This window comes from Cucurbita maxima, unplaced genomic scaffold, assembly GCF_002738345.1.
Source record: "Cucurbita maxima cultivar Rimu unplaced genomic scaffold, Cmax_1.0 Cma_Scf00114, whole genome shotgun sequence".
NCBI classification, from domain to species: domain Eukaryota; kingdom Viridiplantae; phylum Streptophyta; class Magnoliopsida; order Cucurbitales; family Cucurbitaceae; genus Cucurbita; species Cucurbita maxima.
The window spans coordinates 155812-179004 of NW_019272130.1; the positions used below are offsets into that span (position 1 = coordinate 155812).

A 23193-nucleotide genomic window follows, 5' to 3' on the forward strand; every position below is an offset into this window, starting at 1 on the left:
GCCTTGATCAAGTTATATTGTGGAGTGACTCAATTTAGAACAAGGTTCCAAATCTTGCTTCTAGAACTTCGATCGTAAGAGGTAATCTAATTCTAGCCTTATCTGTTGGTTGATCCAAATTTCGCATAAGGAGGTGTTAATTACTTTGATTCAAGGGTTTTTGCTAAAATAAAAGCTTGGATCGTTGGGCTGAGGATTAGGGTTGCCTTATCAGTTTGGTATCAGAGCCAGGTTGCATCTTTGTGACCGACTCTAGAATTGATTTTATCTTTAATTTTCGCTATTGTTTATCGTCTCTTTAAATCTGTCATTTATTTTCTTACTGTCATTTCCAACGTTCTTCATTATCCTTCTACTTTGTTCTTAGTGTCCTGTTAAAGATCATATTTAGATCTTGAAAGAAAAAAAAAAAAAATTCTTATCATATTGTCCTTAATGTATTCTTATCATTAGTCCATTTGCACGTTTATTTGAAGATCAAATAAATTTATATTCTCATTTTTCCCTAAAACATATAAATCTGGAATTGTTGTGTTCGATCTTCACAACCCTTCTCTTTGGAATTCATTTTTTTTTCAGTGTGCAATTATATCCAAAAATATCTTTGTCCCTTATTTATTTGTTCATTTCTTGGTTTTATTTTGTTGTTACTACATAATTACCTTGTCTTGATTGTCTTGAATAGCTCGCTACTATCAAAATTGCTTTATCCATATTATCTACCTCGATAAGAAATTATTAACTTTTCCAAATACCCTACCTTTGTGTGTTAAACACGAGTGTTCCTGAGTGTAAAATCAGTAAGTTGAGTGTGTGAGGTCCTAAGCATATAAAACTACTGTTTGTAAAATCATGAACCAAGACGAGAAAAATGGAGGGAAGATCAATGATCTAGTTGAAGAAGTCCAGAAGAATGAGAAGAAACTAGAAAATTGTATTCATTTGGCTTTTATTACAAGAAGACTTCTTAAAACTCATGATGTTGATGATCAAAGAGACAACCTATTTCACACGCGGTGTTTAGTCAAGGGGATTGCTTGTAGTCTTATCATTGATAGTGGAAGTTGCACCAACGTAGTAAGTACTATGTTGATCAAAAGGTTGCAAATTTCAACTCAAGATCATCCTAAATCTTACAAGCTCCAATGACTCAATGATAGTGGAAAAATGAAGGTAATTTCCCAAGCTTTAATAACTTTTACTTTGGGAAAATATAAAGATGAAGTTCTTTGTGATGTGTTGCCAATGCATGCTGGAGACATATTGCTTGGTCGATCATGACAATTTGACAGGAGAGTTATGTATGATGGCTATTTGAATAGGTATTCTTTTGTAAAAGATGGTAGAAAACCATTCTTGTACCTTTGAGTTCTGCAAATGTATTTGTTGATCAATTATAGTTGAGGAAAGAAAGAAAGAGTTTGAGGAAAAAAAGTTAAAAGAAAAACAAGAGTTGAGTGAAAAATTAGAGAAAAAAAGAATGAATGAAAAAAGGGATGAAATTGAAGTAAAAAGGAAGAGAGAGAGTTATTTGGCTACAGTTGGAGAGGTGAGAAGGCTTTCACAAAAATCGATCTTTGTACTTATGTACAATGAAGGATATTTGGTCTTTAACTATAACAACTTGGCTTTGCCGGGTGTTTTACAATCTCTTTTATAGGAATTTGAAGACATGTTTCAAGATAAAAAAATACCTCCCATTAGAGGTAATGAACATAAAATAGACTTCATTCCAAGGACTGTCATTCCTTATAAGCCTTATTGGTGCCAAAGAAAGATGAACCTTGGTGCATATGCATGGATAATAAAGTCATCAATAAAATCACGGTAAAGTGTCGACATCTTATTCCTAGGTTAGACGATATGCTTGATTTATTGCATGATTCGTGTCTATTTATAAAAATTATTTTGAAATCTAGATATCATCAAATTAGAATGCACATAGGAGATGAATGGAAAACAACTTTTAATATTAAGTTTGGATTGTATGAATGGCTTGTTATGCCTTTTAGGTTAACTAATGCTCCTAGTACACCTATGTGCTTAATATATAATGTTATGAGAAAATATATGAGAAAACATGTTGTTGTTTATGTTGATGATATTATAATTTATTTGAAGATTTTGCTTAAGCATGTGGAGCATGTTAAATTAGTTTTGATTACACATAGAAAAGAGAAATTTAATTTTAGTAAGGGTAGTTTTTGCATGGAAAAAGTTCACTCTATTGGCTTCATAGTTGGTAAAAGTAGAGTAGCTTTGGACAAAGACAAAGTTAAATTCATTATGGATTTGCCAACACCAAAAAGTGCACGTAAATTTTGGAGTTTTCATGAGTTAGGTAACCTCTATAAGAGATTTATAAATTATTTTAGAACCATAACTCAGCTATTGAATGACTTAGTGAAAAAGAATGTTATTTTTAAATGGGGAGAAATGCAAGAGAATGCATCCAATTTTCTTTGAAGCTAGCCAAAACAAATAATGGTTTGCTTAATTTTTCCTAAGAAAATTGGATGTGAAGTATGTGGTTTGGGCACAAGTGTTGTTTTAATTCAAGATGGAAAGCACTTAATATTGAAATATACTACCTATTATAAAGAATTATTTGCTTTAGTTCATATATTGCATGTGTGGCAACACTACTTATGGCCTAGAGAATTTGTGATCCACTTTGATCATGAAAACTTGAAGTATGTGAAGGGTCAAAGCAAACTGAACCGTAGACATGCAAAGTGGGTGGAATTTATTGAAACATTTTCGTATGTCATCAAGTATAAGCAAGGTAAGGATAATATAGTAGCTCATGTGTTATCTAAAAGGTATGATATCTTTACTTCTCTTACTGCAAAAATTCTTGGAGTTGAGCATATTATTGAATTATATAGAGATGACCAAGACTTTAGAACTATTTATGCATCTTGTCTTGCAAAAAAAATGGTGGATGATTATTATGTGTTTCATAATTTTTTAATTACTAAGAGTATGCTTTGTATTCCTAAATTCTCTATAAAAGATTTGTTTTTTAGAGAAGCATAGGGTGGTGCCTTAATGGGACATCTTAGGATTAATAAAGTTTATAAGATGTTGCATAAACACTTTTGTTGGCCGAAGATGAAGCATGTGGCAGATAGATTTATGGATGATGCAAAGCATGCTGCTGACTTATTCTTTAAGAAAGTAGTTTATGGATTTACTACACTTCATTTGCTTCCTATTCCTACTAATTTTCTTCTAATATTTTTGTTCTAATATTTTTGTGAGTGGATTCGAGGACGAATCCTTCTGAAGAGGGGGAAGATGATGTTCTAATATTTTTGTGAGTGGATTCGAGGACGAATCCTTCTGAAGAGGGGGAAGATGATAAGAATCAGGAACAGTTCCAAATGGACCATATGCCAAGAAGATTCAAAAAAATATGTCAACAACAGAATTTGAACTTACGCGCGAAGAACTCAATTAATTTCAAGTCTGTTGCATTAACCATTCAAGCACATCAACATTTGTTAAAAAACTTATGTTTAATTTCATAAATTATATAAAATTCAAATGATCAATTTAACTTATTCTTTGTGGAGATTAAAGGGGATCGGGAATAAATCCCGTCCACAAACATATCGGGATTGAATCTCTGCCACAAACGCATTTTGTCGAGAGACTATAAATACCCACAATATGTTATGTAAAAAACAGATTGGTTGATGAATGTAATTCAGATCTCAAATTGAGACGTTTCCCTTAGAAATCCGAGCATCATATTTGCCATTTCTAAGTATCAAGCAATTCTTGTGGTAGAATTGCACTCGAGCCATTCAATCAAGCCTTGATCAAGTTAGATTGTGGAGTGACTCAATTTAGAACAAGGTTCCAAATCTTGCTTTTAGAGCTTCGATTGTAAGAGGTAATCTAATTCTAGCCTTATCTCTTTGTTGATCCAAATTTCGCATAAGGAGATGTTAATTACTTTGATTCAAGGGTTTTTGCTAAAATAAAAGCTTGGATCGTTGGGCTGAGGATTAGGGTTTCCTTATTAGCTGCCATGACGGTTACTAGTTTTAATGGGTCCCAGCATAAGGGGCTCCCAGAGTATGCCCATCGGATAAGGAAAGTGACCCAGCGGTGTGCGAACTAGCTGGTGAGCCCATACTCGCACATATGGGCTGTGTGTAGAGTATATGGTACACGTCCACAATTATCCATTAGGACAGCACCGTAGGGAAAACGAAATGAAACGAAACGAAAGATAGATCCCATCATTTCATTGCATGTGATTGTTGCATTTAACCCCAATAGTATGGTCACTTACTGAGTATTTCTTTAAATACTCAAGCCATGTGCTACTATATTTTTCAGGTTAAGGCAAGACATTCCTGTACGGCTGACGACGACATCGCAACTCGAGATCATGGCACATGCATAGGATAGTGGTATTTATTTTCTTAGACTTAGGCTAGAATAGGATGTTTTAAACTTAAACGCTTATTTATTTTATTTCGGGTCTTTTGTTGTATCGTTTTAAAGATGTTTTCGAAACACATAAGTCCATGGCTGTGTTTTAAGTTAAAGGTTATGTTTTATGGAATTTAAATGAAGTATTCCGCATTCAATGTTTATGGTACGTATATAGTAGCGACCTTAAATTAAGTGGAAAATTTTGGGTTCAATGTTTATGGTCTTTCGCATTCAATGTTTCGTTCTTCATTATCTTTCTATTTTGTTCTTAGCATCCTCTTAAAGATCCTATTAAGATCTTGAAAAAAAAAATCCTTATCATATTTCTCTTAATAAATCCTTATTATTAGATCATTTCCACGTTTATTTGGAGATCAAATAAATTTCAATTCTCATCGTTCCCTAAAGCATATAAACGTGGAATTGTTGTGTTCGATCTTTACGACCATTCTCTTTGGAATTCTTTTTTTCAGTGTGCAATTATATCCAAAAATATCTCTGTCTCTTATTTGTTTGTTCACTTCTTGTTTTATTTTGTTGTTATTTCATAATTAACTTATCTTGATTGCCTTGAATAGCTTGCTACTATCAGAATTGCTTTACCCATATATTAGCCTACCTTGATCATAATTTAGTCACTTTCCCAAACAGCCTACCTTTATGTGTATAAACACGAGTGTCCCTGAGTGTAAAATCAATGAGTTGAGTGTCTGAGGTCCTAAACATATTTCACTACTATTTGTACCATCATGAACCAAGACGAGGAAAATGGAGGGGCGATCAATGATCTAGTGAAGAAGTCTAGAAGAATGAGGAGGAATTAGAAGATTGGATTCATTTGGCACTTATAACAAACAGACTTGTTAAAACTCAAGTTATGGAGAATGATGTTGATGATCAAAGAGACAACTTGTTCCAACGCGGTGTTTAGTCAAGGGTACTGCTTGTAGTCTTGTCATTGATAGTGGAAGTTGCATCAATGTTGTAAGTACCATGTTGATCAAAATGTTGCAAATTCCGACCCAAGATCATCCTAAACCTTACAAGCTTCAATGGCTCAATGATAGTGGAACAATGAAGGTAGTTTCTCAAGCTTTAATATCTTTTACTTTGGGAAAATATAAAAATGAAGTTCTTTGTGATGTGTTACCAATGCAAGTTGGAGATATATTGCTTGGCCGACCATGGCAATTTGATAGGAGGGTTATGTACGATGGCTATTTGAATAGGTATTCTTTTGTAAAAGATGGTAGAAAAACTATTCATTAAATGTATTTGCTGATCAATTAAAGTTGGAGGAGAGAAAAACAAGAGTTGAGTGAAAAAATAGAGAAAAATCAAAGAGAAAAAAAGAAGAATGAAAAAAGGGATGAAATTGATGAAAAAAGGAAGAGAGAAAGAGTTATTTGGCTATAGTCGGAGATGTGAGAAGGTTTTCACAAAAATCGATTTTTGTACTTATGTACAATGGAGGATTTTTGGTCTCTAACTATAACAACTTGGCTTTGCCAGGTGTTTTTCAATCTCTTTTACAGGAATTTGAAGAAATGTTTCAAGATAAAGAAATACCTCTCATTAGAGGTAATGAACATAAAATAGATTTCATTCCAAGAACTGTCATTCCTTATAAGCCAGCTTATCGAGACAATCCAACCGAGATAAAATAAATTCAAAGGCAAGAGGAGGAGCTCATGGAGAAGGGCTATGTATGGGAAAGTTTGAGATCATGTTCTATACGAGACTTATTGGTGCCAAAGAAAGATAAAACTTGGTGCATATGTATGGATAATAAAGTCATCAACAAAATCATGGTAAAGTATCGACATCCTATTCCTAGGTTAGATGATATGCTTGATTTATTGCATGATTCGTGTCTAGTTATAAAAATTATCTTGAAATCTTGATACCATCAAATTAGAATGCTAGGAGATGAATGGAAAACAACTCTCAATATTAAGTTTGGATTGTATGAATGGCTTGTTATGCTTTTGAGGTTAACTAATGCTCCTAGTACACCCATGCGCTTAATATATAATGTTTTGAGAAAATATATGAAAACATGTTGTTGTTTATATTGATAATATTATAATTTATTTGAAGATTTTGCTTGAACATGTTAAATTAGTTTTGATTAACAAAAAAGAGAAATTAATTTTAATAAGGCTAGTTTTTGCATGGAAAAAGTTCACTCTATTGGCTTCATAGTTGGTAAAAGTAGAGTAGCTTTAGATAGAGACAAAGTTAAATTCATTATGAATTTGCCAACACAAAAAAGTGCACGTAAATTTCGAAGTTTTCATGAGTTAGCTAACCTCTATAAGATATTTATAAATTATTTTAGAACCACGACTGAACTATTGAAATTAAATGTTGTTTTTAAATGGGGAGAAATGCAAGAGAATGCATCCAATTTTCTTAGGAAGAAATTAAGCAAACCATCCTTTGTTTTGGCTAGCTTTGATAAAACTATTGAAATTGAATGTGATGTATGTGGTTCGGGCATAAATGTTGTTTTAATTCAAGATGGAGAGCATTTAATATATTTTAGTGAAAAACTAAATGGGCCAACATTGAAATATGCTACCTATGATAAAAAATTATTTGCTTTAGTTCATATATGGCATGTGTGGCAACACTACTTATGGCCTAGAGAATTGGTGATCTATTTTGATCATAAAAGCTTAAAGTATGTGAAGGGTCAAAGCAAACTGAATCGTAGACATGCAAAGTGGGTGAAATTTATTGAAATATTTTTGTATGTCATCAACTACTTATGGCCTAGAGAATTGGTGATCCATTTTGATCATGAAAGCTTAAAGTATGTGAAGGGTCAAAGCAAACTGAATCAAAGACATGCAAAGTGGGTGGAATTTATTTAAACATTTTTGTATGTCATCAAATATAAGCAAGGTAATATGGTAGTTGATGTGCTATCTAAAAGGTACGATCTCTTTACTTCTCTTAGTGCAAAAATTCTTGGACTTGAGCATATTACCGAATTATATATAGATGACCAAGATTTCAGAACTATTTATCCATCTTGTCTTGCAAAAAAAAAAGCTATGGACTGTTATTATTTATTTCATAAATTTTTTATGCTTTGTATTCCTAAATGCTCTATAAAAGATTTACTTTGGAGAGAAGCACATGGTGATGCCTTAATGGGACATCTCAGGATTAATAAAGTTTATAAGATGTTGCATAAACATTCATTTGGCCGAAGATGAAGCATGATATCCAAAAGTTTTGTAGCAAACCTTGGACTAATATATCTATACAATTTGTTCTTGGTTTACTGCACACTAAAAATGGTAAAGATTGTATTTTTGTTGTGGCAGATACGTCATTTTATTTCTGAATCGAGGACGAATCCGATTAAAAAAAATATGTCAACAACATAATTATAACCTACATGCAGAAAACTCAATTGATTTCAAATCAAATCTGTCGCATTAGCCTCTCAAGCACATCAACATTTGTTAGAAAAAATTATGTAAAAGTGAAATGGTCAATTTGACTTATTCTTTCGTGGAGATTAATGAGGATCGAGAATAAATCCCATCCATAAACGTCTCGAATAAATTTCGTCCACAAACGTCTCAAATAAATTCCGTCCACAAACTCCTTTTGTTGGGAGACTATAAATACCCACAATATGTTATGTAAAATTCAGATTCGTGGATTAATGTAATTTAGATCTCAAATTAAGACATTTCCCTTAGAAATTCGAGCATCATATTTTGCCATTTCTAAGTTTCAAGCAATTCTTGTGGTAGAATTGCACCCAAGCCATTCAATCAAGCCTTGATCAAGTTAGATTGTGGAGTGACTCAATTTAGAACAAGGTTCCAAATCTTGCTTCTAGATCTTTGATCGTAAGAGATAATCTAATTCTATCTTATCTCTTGGTTGATCCAAATTTCATATAAGGAGGTGTTAATTACTTTTATTCAAGGGTTCTGCTAAAACAAAAGCTTTGATCGTTGGGCTGAGGATTAGGGTTTCCTTATCACCTAGTACAAGGTAAAATACCTTGGACCCAGCCTCCTATGACCATAATTCTAGATGGCAAGCATGCCTCCGTGGAGAGCACGTAGTAGGCCTAGACAATATAGAAAATTCCTTGGTACAAACCACATAAGTAGACCCAAGCAATATTCTTCATACAACCAAAGACGATCACTATAGGAATTAAACACCCCTCAAGCAAACCATTAGCTCAACTGAGTTTTGGTTAAGTTGGAAATTTGCGAGATAAAACCCACCAATAATGAGAATGAAGCGATGGAAGTCATGACTTCAAGGTTTGGTTGGAGTCTTCACGAACTAAGTTCAAGTTTATGGACTTCCAAAAGTGTGATGTGCCCTTTATGCCATTAATGAGATATGGGGTGTAGGATATTCCTATTGATGGATCGCCTAATGGATGACAAGTCGTTTTGGACCTTATGGATGACAATTCTTATTTGAAACTATAGTTCTAGAATTTTTTGAACTTATCTGTTCTCCCTCACCTTAAAATTTCTAAGGTCCTCGTAAAAAGTTTGAAAGTTCAACTTAAAAAAATAAATCGGGAATTTAATACCTTGAGTGCTATACCATATGTAATTTATGAATTGCTTTCTCTATTTTATATTTTCTAGGGGAAAGTATGCATATTTTGTTGTCCATTTTATGAAAGTGTTTTAAAAATCAATCAAATATTTATTATTCTTGTGCTAGTAACTATTATGTATTCAAGGAATTTTGTTATTGAAAATCTAATAAATCTCTAAAATTATCCCAAAATTAACCTTAAATTGTGTTGCATAACCGAAATTAGTTAAATGATTAAGTTTTTAACAACCATAGCATGCATTTACATAGTTTCTTGCATGTACTATAAGTATGTATATTTATTCACATGTCCAACACAAATTGGTAGTTAAGCTAAAGGTTGATTAGGAAATGATAAAGAATATTGTCGTTTTCTTTCTTTTCACGGTGGCTTTAGTGGGGGCTGAGGTTCCAAGGGTCGCGTTACCACCACCAGGACCTTCTAGATATTACATTCATGTGGTTAACGGGCTAAGCAAACTTGGGTTGCTTGTGCATTGCCAGTCTAAAGACGATGACTTGGGGTATCATCGTTTGCTTAATCATGGAGATGATTACCAATGGAACTTCAAGGTTAACTTTTGGGGAACAACCCTCTATTGGTGCAAATTAAAGACGCCACATGCATCTGTCTCTTTTGAAAGCTTTTGGCCTGAAACACAGCACTTATGGCTCCGTGATAGGTGCAAACATGGAACTGTAGGAACTTGTATTTGGACGGCTAAAGATGATGGAATTTACTTGAGAAACTTTCTTGCTAATGTTGATGAATTGATACACAAGTGGATCTATAAAAGATAGAGAAGCTTTATTATCTCCTTTTGGTGGAATTATGCTTGAGGAACAAATGAAAAATAATGGGATAACACAAAAAGGTTGTTGTTTTGTTTTGTTTTGAAATGTATTTGATAATGAAGTGTATTGTTTTTCTCCAAAATTTTAAATTATGAAGAAAAAAAAAATTTAATTTGTATATGAATACAAGTTTTCAAAATTGTAATATCATTTTTATATTAAAACTAAAAAAATAATGAATTTTACTGACCAATCTTAGAGAAAGTTTAGAATAATAAAATCTAAAATAGATATTAAACGCTCATGTTACTGTAATCTTCACATCGATTTTAAAATAGGATGGTAGGCATAATCCTTGAATTTCCATATATCTTATTAAAAGTTTCACATATTATATTGTAGTTCCACAACCTTTTTTGATGTCCGATTTTCAAGAATTTAAATTTCTGACCAAAACTAAAATTATGAAAAAGCAAAAAAAAAAAAAAAAAAATGAAAAGTAAAATAAAATAAAACATGAAAATTGGATAAAATACAAAGTTTCTCATGTTACTGTTAATAATGCAATCACACACAATATACTGTGACCTATCGATTAAACCATATCATGACCTTAGGTTTTTTTTAATTCTTGGCAGAGTTGGATGCATAATACTTTTCTACACACAGCCATGTACGCATACATGGACCCATCAGACGAATTGTTACACGTGCCCTTACACTGGACTTTGTCGGGCACAACACAATACACGTCACTGGACCCTCATAAAAGAAAAAGTCTTCATGATAACATGTCGAACATAAATATCGAAGGTATGCATCCATACTAACATAACATAACGGGGAAGTATCCCAATACACATGACATACATACATGCACGAGGTCCCATGATTTTTATTCATAAGATAACATTTATTTCATTTCCTTTCTCCTTCCCTCCATTATATATTTCATGTATGTATCACGCATACATGGATAAACATCACATAATCCATCACATAACTTTACATGGAAAGATGTAACATTTCATACCTATCATACCATAACATATGTCATCACAATATATCATATCATAAGCATGTCACTTATCACTTGTCTCGTACCATAACAAATTTTATATCATTTTCATATCATATCACAATGTGTATATATATATATATCTGTCATTCAGGTGTCGTATCATAATCATATCATATCGTAAACACTTCATGGTCATATCGTAACCTAATTTATTACAGTCTTCACGTTCTTATACCTATCACAGTGATATCGTTTCATGAACGTACCTTAGTCATATCGTTACAGGAATGTATCTTAACGCTATCATTCTATCAATCTATCATAATCCTATCCCTTTCTACCCATAACCTAACCATATACTTTTATCAATTGATTGTGACCATATCGTTTTTATCAATCTCTCGTATCCATAGCACTCTATACGTAACCTAACCTTAACGTTTCATCAACATATCTTACTCCTATCATTAAATTACGTTCAATGCATTCTTTTCGCATCCTATCTCAAACATATCATTGAACACATCGTACCATAAGTATTAACATACAATTCACATATTATAACATATAAATACCATATCATAAGCATATCGATTAATAAACAATTCACGCATATCAATATATATGACACGTGCAGAACCACAAGGCAAGTGTCAACGTCAAATATAATCATGCCGATAGTAAGGTCACTTACATGATTTGCTTAGGCTGGTGTCACCAATTTATCATTGAGAAAGTTCGATTTTGTCCTTTATATTCAAGTCAACCTTTATGAACCATGACATCAATTTCAATTTCAATTCTCTAAATTTTACAATGCTCTGTGTTAGACTTCATGTGAGCATTAGAGTCTCTATGAGCGGAGTCTTGGAGAGTTATATATATATATATATATATATATATATATATAATTCAATTTTCATTAAATATGTTATTTTCTATTATTACTTTTTTAGGGAAGATATTGTTACTAGAAAGAATTTGATGGAGTTTCTTGACATGATATTTCTTCGATTTTATCTTTTAATGTTCACCAAATCCTTGATTTTTTATCTATTAAATTTCCTCTTTTTCATCTACTTCCCTTTTTATTAATTTTAATTATGTTCACCATTTACTCTATTAAATTTCATCTATGTATTTCTAAAATAAACCCTATTTATTTTAATTCTTTAAATTTCCTCTTTTTCTTTTAATCAATTCTTGCTCCCACATCTTGGCTTAAATTTTCTTACCCTATTTCTTTCTTTTTTTTCTATTCTATTCTATTCTTTTCCATTAACCGTTTGGCTTTACAATATCTCCTTTTTCTTTCTTCTTCTTCTATTTTTCTTTTATTTTTATATTCTATTTTGTTAACAGTATTCTTTATTTCCATCCGTATTGCATTTTGCTCGATTTATGTTAATTAAGTGTCGTGAACTCGCATAGGTTTACTTGGATTTCAAAGGGAAAAATTGAACTAGCTCAAAGTACGATTTAGGGACTTCAACTTAGCTACCTTCGTAAGTTTCTTAACTACTGTTTTGGTTCGATGAATTGTTTGAAGCACGAGTGGCGAATGCCCTGTGGCCCTTGCTTGTGTCGTCCCTTGTGATTTCTATATTTGCATGTTATGTTATGACGTGTTGTTATGATGACAAATGTTACGCTTTGTAATTTCATGTTTACTTATTATGCTATTGTGAATGTAACATATTATGAAAGTATGGTAGCATAGAGTACATTCACTTTATGTAATGATAAGAAATGGTAATGTAATGTATGAAATGAACAAAGATATGCATTGCACCAAAGATATATGCCCATATTTTAATTGGGATAGCATGGTAAGTGCTAGGCTACTCTCATCATCTATGGGAGGTTCGTTGGCGAACCCTACCCACAGGACAATCTAGACACCCAAGGTTAGGGAAGTGATCCCCTATGCTTGTCAACTATTAAGATTACCCTCATAATCTTTCGTCCCCTCTTTTGACAGATCTGCTATGCAAGATAATCAAAATGAACTATCGTTCACATAATCCTAGTTGGCCTAGGCCTAGCTCGACAGTACTTGTACCAAAGTGTAAAAGGAAATTGAAGTAACGACCTAGATGCTACCTTTCTTACTTAATTTGTACCATCTTTCTATTCTTTGACCATGGAAACTTGCTTTGCTTATGCAGTGAGGGATCGAATACCTAGGTTGAGGCACATCTTTAAAAAATTCTAATCAGACAATACGGTGATTTCTAGTATGAACATCTTGGAAAAGAGGTTGGTTTCTTCCTTACGGCCAGAGAGTCACCTATATTTGGGGGATGTGATACTTCTACATTAGCCTTGGTCATTCTTTGGAGTCTGGAGATATACTATTTTATTATGGGCCTCTAATCACATCTTTGGGTAAACACATGTCTAGATTTTTTATCATTGCTCACTATCCTACGATATTTTGATAAGGCAACCCTAATCCTCAATTCAACGACTCATGCTTTTGTTGAAGCAAGAACACTTGAATCAAAGTAATTAACACCTCCTTATACAAAATTCGAATCAACCAAGAGATAAGGCTAGAATTAGATTACATCTTACTATCAAAGACATAAAAGCATGATTTGGTAACCTTGTTCTAAATCGAGTCACTCCGCAATCAAACTTAATCAAGGCTTGATTGAATGGCTCAGATGCAATTCTACCACAAGAATTGCATGAAACTTAGAAATGAGAAATATGATGTTCCAATTTCTAAGGAAACTTCTAAATTTGAGATCTCAATTTCATTCCTCCACGAATTTGATTTTTACATGACAATTTCTTGGTATTTATACTCCCTATAAATGACGTTTGTGGCCATGTTTTAATCCTGGTTCCCTTAAATTTGCATAAAAGATGAAGTCAATTTGACCATTTGAAAATTCCAAACATTATGAAATTAAAAATAATAAAGTTTATCACCCAACTTTGATATGTTTAAGTGGCTAAGAAGACAGACGTTCTTGATTCTTATCATATTTAGTCCACTAGAAATCTATGGACCTTATCAAGATTCTGCACACGCTATCGCGATCTAATCTTATCAAGATTCTCTAGTGCTTGCGAAGCACATGTCGCTCTTACCAATTCTAATTTGCTACGCAATGGAAAGCATAGAAAACGACATTCATAAGAAATTTTATCATAGGGGCATTTTAGATTTGCTACGCAATGGAAAGCATAGAAAACGACATTCATAAGAAATTTTATCATAGGGGCATTTTAGAAATTTCTTCCATCATGCATAATGTACTCATCCATATTGCTCAATTTGTATTGTAATCATGCATATAATACATACAATACATACTCACAAAAAAAACAAAGCTTTTCGAGGTCGTTAACATGTATTTTTGACCATCTAAGTTAAGGAATGCTCGCATGCTATCATGTCTTAGCGAACTCTACAAGTATTACTTGCCTAAAGTCTATGTGGTTACTTACTTGAATGACGTTTACCTTCTTGAGCCAGCTATTCCACGTGTTTGGAGCTCAAGAATTTATGGAATTTCTCTCGTAGATCCTAATTCAAGCATAATTATGTTAATATCGAAGTCAAGAAAAAAAACTAACAAATGGAGGTCGAACGAACAAAATGAGACTCACATGCGCTACACACGTCGAGAAAGGGTTTTCACGTGCAATTTCACGCATGGTGGTTTTTTGTAGATCTCGGTTACTCATTACCATTGGATTGGTTTCAAGTTGCATTCTTTGTTAGGGTCGAAGGTTAACGAGTTGCACACGCAAGCTTTTTGATCGAATCCAGGTTTAGGGATCGGGTTAACCTACATGCATGTCACAATTAGTAGCTGAACGATTCTCTCCGCTCAGCATTTGCCAATTGTCCTACTGAGATTCAGACTCACTATTGTCAACGTCGTCTAATGCGTGCCTTCTCCCTTTTAGCCAACATTCATTATTTTATAAATGCGATGAGGTTTCTATTACCTATCTAATTTCTTCTAAATTTTGTAACTTCTTACGGGTACACACGTATTTTCTCTTAAGTTTATTTTAGCCACAAAAAGAAATAATAAATTGCAAATTTGGTCTAGAATTTAAAACTTACGAAATTTACCATTTCTTTAAAATCAATGAAATACTGCCTTTAGATCGTAATGAACTCTAGCTTCGTGTATGAATCTTGGGTGAAATTCCCCCAATATGAACCTACTAAAAGTTTAGAAGTTAATTTCAAGAAACTAAATTAGAAAAAATGAAATGCTTGCCTACGCTTCATTCATTCTTGACGGATTTGAATAGTAACACCTGAGCTGCAATAGATACATAGCTCTTACTTTAATACCTTAAATTTTTTGGATTTTATTATTGACATAGAGGGTAAATCTCAAGTGCAAAGGGAAAAAAAAAAATGCTTGAGAAGCCTTAGGAACCTTGGAGCAAAAATTCAATATTTATCAAATTAAGAAAAATTTAGATAAAAATCCACGGGACAAAAAGGTAATTTTTTCTACCTTATAATTTGAGGGGTCTGGGATGGCCTGTATAGAAAACAAAGAAGAGAGAGGAACGTAGAAAAAATAGATTGAAATGTGTCGCTCAGCGAAATCTAGAAAAATTGAACGTTGGAAGAATCGACCGTGGATACACAGCTGCAGGCGACGAGAGAGAAGCGTATTTGCAAAATATTGAAATGTATTACAACATGGCAAGAAGATAGGTCAACCAATCAAAGAGGACGTGTTGTGAGACACCACTTTACTTGCTAAATCGCACACGACCAAGTCTACCGTCTGTAACTCAAACAGTACCAAGGAACTGGAGCTCGATCCCCGTGCTCAAATCCTACCCAACCTGTTCACTAACCAACAAAATGAAGGAGTTAATATAACACATGCGAAAATAATTTGAATCTTAGGCACTTTTAGAAGATCAATTATAGTAAATAACTAGCATGTTCATGAGTATTAAAATTCAAAGTCTTTAAGTACTAACCTTTTGTAGTTTAAATTTCTTTTTCCTTACGAACTAGTTTCGAACCTCCACTAGTGTCTTCTTCACTATTCTCCAGCCTTAGAACGGGATTGTGGAATCCGGTGAGTGACTAAACTTGAGAGAGATTTAGTATATATGAAGAGAGCTTGTGAGAGTTTTCTCTAGGTTTTACCAAGGGATAAGTTCCATGTACCTTGATCACTCTATTTATAGAATCATGTTTTGCAAGGCAAATTTGAGATCACCAAATTAAATTTGTGTGGTTTATTTGGCAAGCATGCAAGTTTGGTTACACCAAATTTTGACACTTCAAACTTCCACTAACTCAAACATCGATTATTCCATTAAATGAAGTCAACAATTTAATTTTTTTCATTTTAATTCAACAATTAATTTCAAATTAAAGTAATATTAAATGATTAATTACACTATTCAATTAATATTTAAAATTAATTCAAATCTCAATCTCAATCAATTTCGATATATATTTGATTAAAATATTTAAATCTTATTTAAATTTCTCACATTCTCTATTTTTGTTTAATTCATAAATAAAACAAAAATGCGGTTAAATATATTGTATATATGTAGAGCATATTCCTTAATTTGAATTCGAACACTTCGAACTCACTCGTCACACTATTCTATGGTTTAGTCCGATATGAATCTCATAGTGTGAATTTTCCAGAGAGCGTAAAAGAAAAACGATGTATCTCGTATACCTTTTTCCTCCCACTAAGTATTTTAGACGGTTGGGTATACTTATTACTTAGGTATATTCCGACTAATTAAATATAACTTAAGTCTAGGTGATTTTTCTAAAACTTAAATCACTTCAGCATGCTCATAAAACTAGGCTAACTAAACTCAAGTACTGGTCCGATCTCTAGGTAGTAGGTGTACCGTAAACCATTAACTTAAGTACCTCAAGCCTTAGACAAGATCGTGCCAGGTGAGCTTTCTCGTAATCGCAATTTTGTAAAACATCGACCTATTTTAACAATTAAAATTGATCGTGCTCTGTTCTTGACCCTAAGTGAGCATGCACTTATCTTTATTATAGATTTTAACGTCTATCTCGTTTTAAGACGTTGAAAATAACCTATAACATGCATCTAACATGCTTTATATAACAATTATATAATAATCCATTCAATGTAAGATAGCAATTTATATCTATTACTCATGGAACCCTAAACATGCATACTATACATCATAACAGTTATAACATACTTGGAATGCATGAAACATGTTTAGCTTATGGTGGGATTTTAAATCTATATGACATACTTTATGCATATACATTTTCTATTTAATTAAAACATACATTCATAATGCATAATTAATTAAACACGCTAAAGTGGATTAGTTTTTGCATTTTAAAACAAGCAATTAAATAAATTATTACATTAAAAATTAAAAATAACTTGAACCGCTCCCAAGGATCACGAACTAGGCGAACTAACCCTTAAAAACGTTGAACCAGACCCCAAAGGTAGAGAAACCACCCGAACTGCCTCTTCCATCTTCTACTTCGGTTCAGCTTGCTATCTCTCCATTTTCGATCAATTACAACCTAAAATGGACTTTAATGGCTCCATAAAAATTACAGACATTTCTTCATTCATTAAAGCCCATACACATTAGGCTTATTACAATAATTGTACGAAATGGAAGTATAAAAAAATGTCAAAACCAAAACCATCCACTTTAGCAACCACAAAATTTCATTCATGAAATGGTACCCACCATGATCAAATTAATGTAAATAAAGTGCCTAAAACTTGCTCTGATACCAATTGATGGTGTTAATATAACACATGCGGAAGCAATTTGGATCTTAGGCACTTTTAGAACATCAATTATAGTAAATAACTAGCATGTTCATAAGTATTAAAACTTAATTAGTTTGAATACTAATCTTTTGTAGTTCAAATTTCTTTTTCCTCACGAACCGATTTCGAACCACCAATAGTGTCTTCTCCACTATCCTCCAGCCTTAAAACGGGATTGTGGAATCCGGTGAGTGACTGAACTTGAGAGGAATTTTGTATATATGAAGAGAGTGTTTGTGAGAGGTTTTTCTCAAGGGTTTTTCACAAAGATGAAGATCTTTCATGTTTTATGATCACTCTATTTATAGAGTCATGTTTGCATGTTCATGCAAATTTGAGATCAACAAATTTTGATACTCAAAATTTCACTCAAATTTGTGAGGTTTATTTGGAAAGCATGCAAGTTTAGTTAAACCAAATTTTGACACTTCAAAATTCCACTAACATGGATTTTTTCATTAAATAAAAGTCAACATTTTGACTTTCTTCATTTTGATTGAACAATCCATTTGAATTATAAATTTCAAATTAAAGTAATATTAAATGATTAATTAAACTATTTAATTACTATTTAATATTAATTCAAATGTCAATCTCAATTAATTCGACACATATTTGATTAATATATTTAAATCTTATTTAAATATCTCAGATTCTCTCTTTTTGTTTATTTCGTAAATAAAACAAAAATGCGGTTAAAAATATCGTATATATGTAGCGCATTCTCCCCTAATTTGAATTCGAACACTTTGAACTCACTCGTCACATTGCTCTATGGTTTAGTCCGATATGAGCTAGCAGAGGGACCTGATGGACCTATAGATCATGGGCTCCAACGATCCAAGATTAACCGGTTAAACTCATTAACTTTGTTAACCAACATTCGTTAACTACTAGAACATTCCACTATAGCCTAGTAGTTTCACTCCCCTCACTATAGATATATTTCTGTCCATTTGATATAACCATGATTAGTAAGTCGATCCTTCACAGGTTGTTCGTAACTAGAGCTGGGTCAATTTACCGTTTTACCCCTGAAGCTACTTCTTGTTTCTTATGTCTCACTAATTCTCTAATGAACAATTGGTTTGTGGTCCAACCAGTAAACTGAATCCCTCTTAGGCCAATGAGAGGGTGGGACCCCTTGTTCAAGACCTGGAGTCAATACTTAAGAGAACTACCTCTCTTATATCCCTAAAAGTGGGTAGGAGTGAATTCCATCTTGCACCCCACGTCCCCAGCCATTTAACCAGTCTTACCCCTGAAATGGGAGGCTTATTGAGTCGGCGAACTTGAGCCACTCTCACCCATGAAAATCTAAGGATAATTCCGAATAAACAGGAGTTCATGGTTAGCTCAGGATTAAGATCTAGTTACCTAGGTCATCAAATGAAAAGAAAATCAGTCTCAACAGTAAACGACATTATAAAGTGAGAGTGATTTTCTTCATGGTCTGATCTTATTCAATAATCATTGCATAGGACGCCCCCACTCACATGTCTCCACATGTATAATTTTAGTGATCACATTGTTTATATTATATACAAAAGTGGGCCGCATCCATAGTGTCCCATAATAAGGTACTCAGCCTTATCCTTATACTATAGATCATTTTGACTATATACTTGAACTTGATCAACTCTTATGTCTCTTCATGATAAAACTGACTTGACTCTTCTCATCAATGACATCTCCATTTTCTTCTGCCACATTGAAATGGACCATGATGTCCAGGACATGTTATCTAACTGAGGTCCCTTCTTTCATACGGTAGTTGTAAATGTATTTTATGGCGTCATGTCTAAGGGAGAAGAACGGTTGTCCAAACATCCATTTCAGAGATTCCCTAATCTCTTTAGTAGTACCCATGACGTTGTGTTTCTTAGCCAAAACATCAGATAGGCTGGCTAAAATGTACACTCGGGCTTTGTCATTTGCCTTTGTTCATTTGTCATATGCATCATGAACTGTTCTGTTTGCATTTGAGCTGGGGTTTGGAGGACATTCCTCAGTTAAAACAAACCTCAAATCATCAATTACAAGTATTGTGTTTTGGTTTGATTTCCAAGTTGCGTAATTGTCGCCATATAATTTCTCAAAATCGAGTAATTGTACTATTGAGTTTGTCATTGTGTGATATAAAGAAAATTCTATTAGTGATTTGATTTAATCCTGTTTAATCCAATCAAGTTTAGCAAATGTAATAATGTACCTTAAAATTATTAATTTGCAACGATACTTTAGTAAGTTAGAGCAATTTCTACCGAGGGGTAGTCAATCACTCAACTAAACCAAGACATTCTTGACTTAAACACTAATCCCAGAATAACTCTTGTTTCTATAGTGTTTTAGTTATCACTATTTTGGTCAAGAATATACTAACTCTTAGTAATTCTTCGTAAGTGTGACCCACCAATTTCAGACCTCAGAGATCGGTCCCAACAATGCTATCGAAAATAAAAAAACCAAAGTTGGGAATGAATCTAAGAAATCCTATCCATTTTTGAAGTTTGTGTTGTTTCGACTCCCATGTTATGACCCTCCGAATGGGTAGTTGCTCTAGGGCAACATGCAAGCAGAACATGGGAATCTCACAGTGCAACCTAGTGGTGGAGACCATAGGACGTGTTGATATACTTCCTTCTCCCACTTACTACAAATATTTTCTCTATTAACCTTGTTATTGACTTATGCAAATACTTTATGAATGGAGGACACTCCTAGGGCGACACGAGGTCGAGCATGAATCTCACGGTGTGAATTTTTTAGAGAGCGTAAAATGAAAACGATGTATCTCATATACCTTTTTCCTCCCACTAAGTATTTTAGATGGTTGGGTATACTCATTACTTAGGTATATTCCAGCTAATTAAATATAATTAAGTCTAGGTTTTTTTTCTAAAACTTATATCACTGAAGCATGCTCATAAAACTTGGCTAACTAAGGTCAAGTACTGGTCCGATCTCCAGGTAGTAGGTGTTTCGTAAACCGTCAACTTAAGTACCTCCAGTCTTAGACAAGATTGTGCCAGGTGAGCTTTCTTGTAATAGCAATTTTATAAGACATGGATCTATTTTAACTATTAAAATTGATTGTGCTTGGTTCTTAACCTAAGTGAGCATGCACTTATCTTTATTATAGACTTTAACGTCTATCTCATTTTATGACGTTGAAAATAACCTATAACATGCATCTAACATGCTTTATATAACAATTATATAATCATCCATTCCATGCAATAATATAACAATTTATATCTATCACTCATGGAACTCTCAACATGCATACTATACATAATAACACTTATAACATACTTGGAATGCATGAAACATGCTTAGCATATGGTGGGATTTTAAATCTATATGACATACTTTATGCATATACATTTTCTAATGAATTTTAAAACCTCACTGCCAGAATGCTCATGATGAACCAAAATAGGTAATGAATTTTATGAGCATTCTGGCAGAATTGAATAAACCATGAGTGCTCGTAATTTTGGCCTATCTTACCTAAGGGGTCTAGTTGTTTGGGCTCCAAGAAGAAAGATAAAGAAAAGAACAAAACAAGCGAGAGAGAGAAAGGAGAAAGGAGAAGAAGTTAGGGTTTGGGAGAGAGGAAGAACAGAGAAGACAAACCGCCATTGGAGATCGAATCCAAGGCAAGAAACTTCGAAGCAATACTTCTCTCAGTGCTGGAAAAGGAGTTTGGGTGGTGGATTCCCTCATTCCGGCAAGAATATCTGATAACGGACAAAGTAAGTTTCCGATCTTCTTGTTTCGATTTTATCTAGATTTGAGGAGTTTCTTGAGGGTTAGATCTAGAGTTTTTAAGGTAGGTAACTAAAATAAGATTCACACAGGTTTCTTGAAGTTCCTGGACGAGAATCAGACGAAAATCGTTGTTTAGTCGGACTTCGGGTAAATCGATCGAAAGTAGAAAATGTGAGTTTTTCCATATCTTTGGACGACCTTAACTCATCCTGTGTTCAAGGAAAAAATAAAGAAAAAATATATTGTAGAAGTAAAATATGAGATCTACAATTTTCATGAAGAAACTTTGTTGATATGGATTACAGACTGAAAGATAAGAAAATTCAAAGAAAATAGATCGAAAACGCAAAAACGCTCACATCTGGAAATTTGAAACACACGCAGGAGAGAGAAAGAGACCGCCACGCGTCGACCAGCGAACGGAAGAGTGCGGTGGAGCCGACGTGTGTCACGTGGCAGCGTTCCACTGGTGCGCTGAGTCGAGTCGACTCGTACACTCGCCAAACCAGTCTGGAAACCTGCGGTCCAACCCGACGTTTCTCGTCAAACACTGTGCGCCACGTGTCGCGCTTAGAAAATTTGAAGGTAAGTCCGCGACCGCTAGGGTTCGAAACGCGGCATTGCGCGCACGTGGAGGCTGCGCATGTGGGCGTGTGCCGACACGTGTGGGGACCTACTGGCGCATGCACGATGCATGGGGCTCCATTCTCTCACTCGCTTGGCCTCTGTTTTCTTGTTTTTCGCCCCGATTTCAACTCTGATCCTATTTTTATGTGAATTAGAACCTATCAAGAAAATTCTAAACTTTTTGGGACCTTTTCCGGCAAATAAATTCTAGCTTGGGAAGGCACGCGTCAACCAAGTAAGTAGTCCTTTGGATTCCCATGAGTAGTACTTGTAGGAACTGCTAGAAACAAGCATGCATGCTACCACCCATAAACTTAGCTAGCAAGACCTAACATATTAGTATGGAAGCTGGGAAAATGAAATGATTAAGGAAAGCTAGATATGAAATGTTTATTAAATCTATTGTGATTAAGATTCTGATAAAGTATGTATGCATGAGGAGGATGGAAAACTCGTGAAATCTGCGCTCCAGGTAAAGATGGACATTATCTTCCAGTTGAGCATGTTTGTTAATATTGCATGAACTGCTCCGTGTTAACTCCTATGGTTTAGTCTGATATGAGTTAGCAGAGGGACCTAATGACCCTATAGATCATGGGCTCCAACGATCCAAGATTAACTGGTTAAACTCATTAATATTGTTAACCAACATTCGTTAACTATTAGGACACTCCACTATAGCCTAGTAGTTGCACTCCCCTCACTATAGATATATTTTTGTCCAATTGATATAACCATGATTAGCAAGTCGATCCTTCACAGGTTGTTCGTAACTAGAGCTGAGTCAATTAGTCGTTTTACTCCTGAAGTTACTTCTTGTTCCTTATGTCCCACTGATTCTCTTATGAACTATTGGTTTGTGGTCCAACTAGTAAACCAAATCCCTCTCAGGCCAATGAGTGGGCGGGGCCCCTTGTTCAAGACCTGAAGTCAGTACTTAAGGAAACTACCTCTCTTCTATCCCTAAAAGTGGGTAAGAGCGAATTCCATCTTGCACCCCACGTCTCCAGCTATTCACCCAGTCTTACCCCTGAAATGGGAGGCCTATTGAGTCGGCGAACTCGAGTCACTCTCACCCGTGCAAATCTAAGGATAATTCTGAATGAACAGGAGTTC

At 34.0% G+C, this 23193-nt stretch overlaps 1 long non-coding RNA gene across 1 annotated transcript; it reads left to right on the forward strand.

Annotated features, from left to right (window-relative positions):
* The first annotated feature begins 21233 nt into the window (after positions 1-21233).
* Positions 21234-21670, forward strand: LOC111473301. Its single transcript, XR_002715632.1, has 2 exons — positions 21234-21434; positions 21540-21670. It is a non-coding gene; the product is annotated as an uncharacterized LOC111473301 (long non-coding RNA).
* The last annotated feature ends 1523 nt before the right edge of the window (positions 21671-23193 follow it).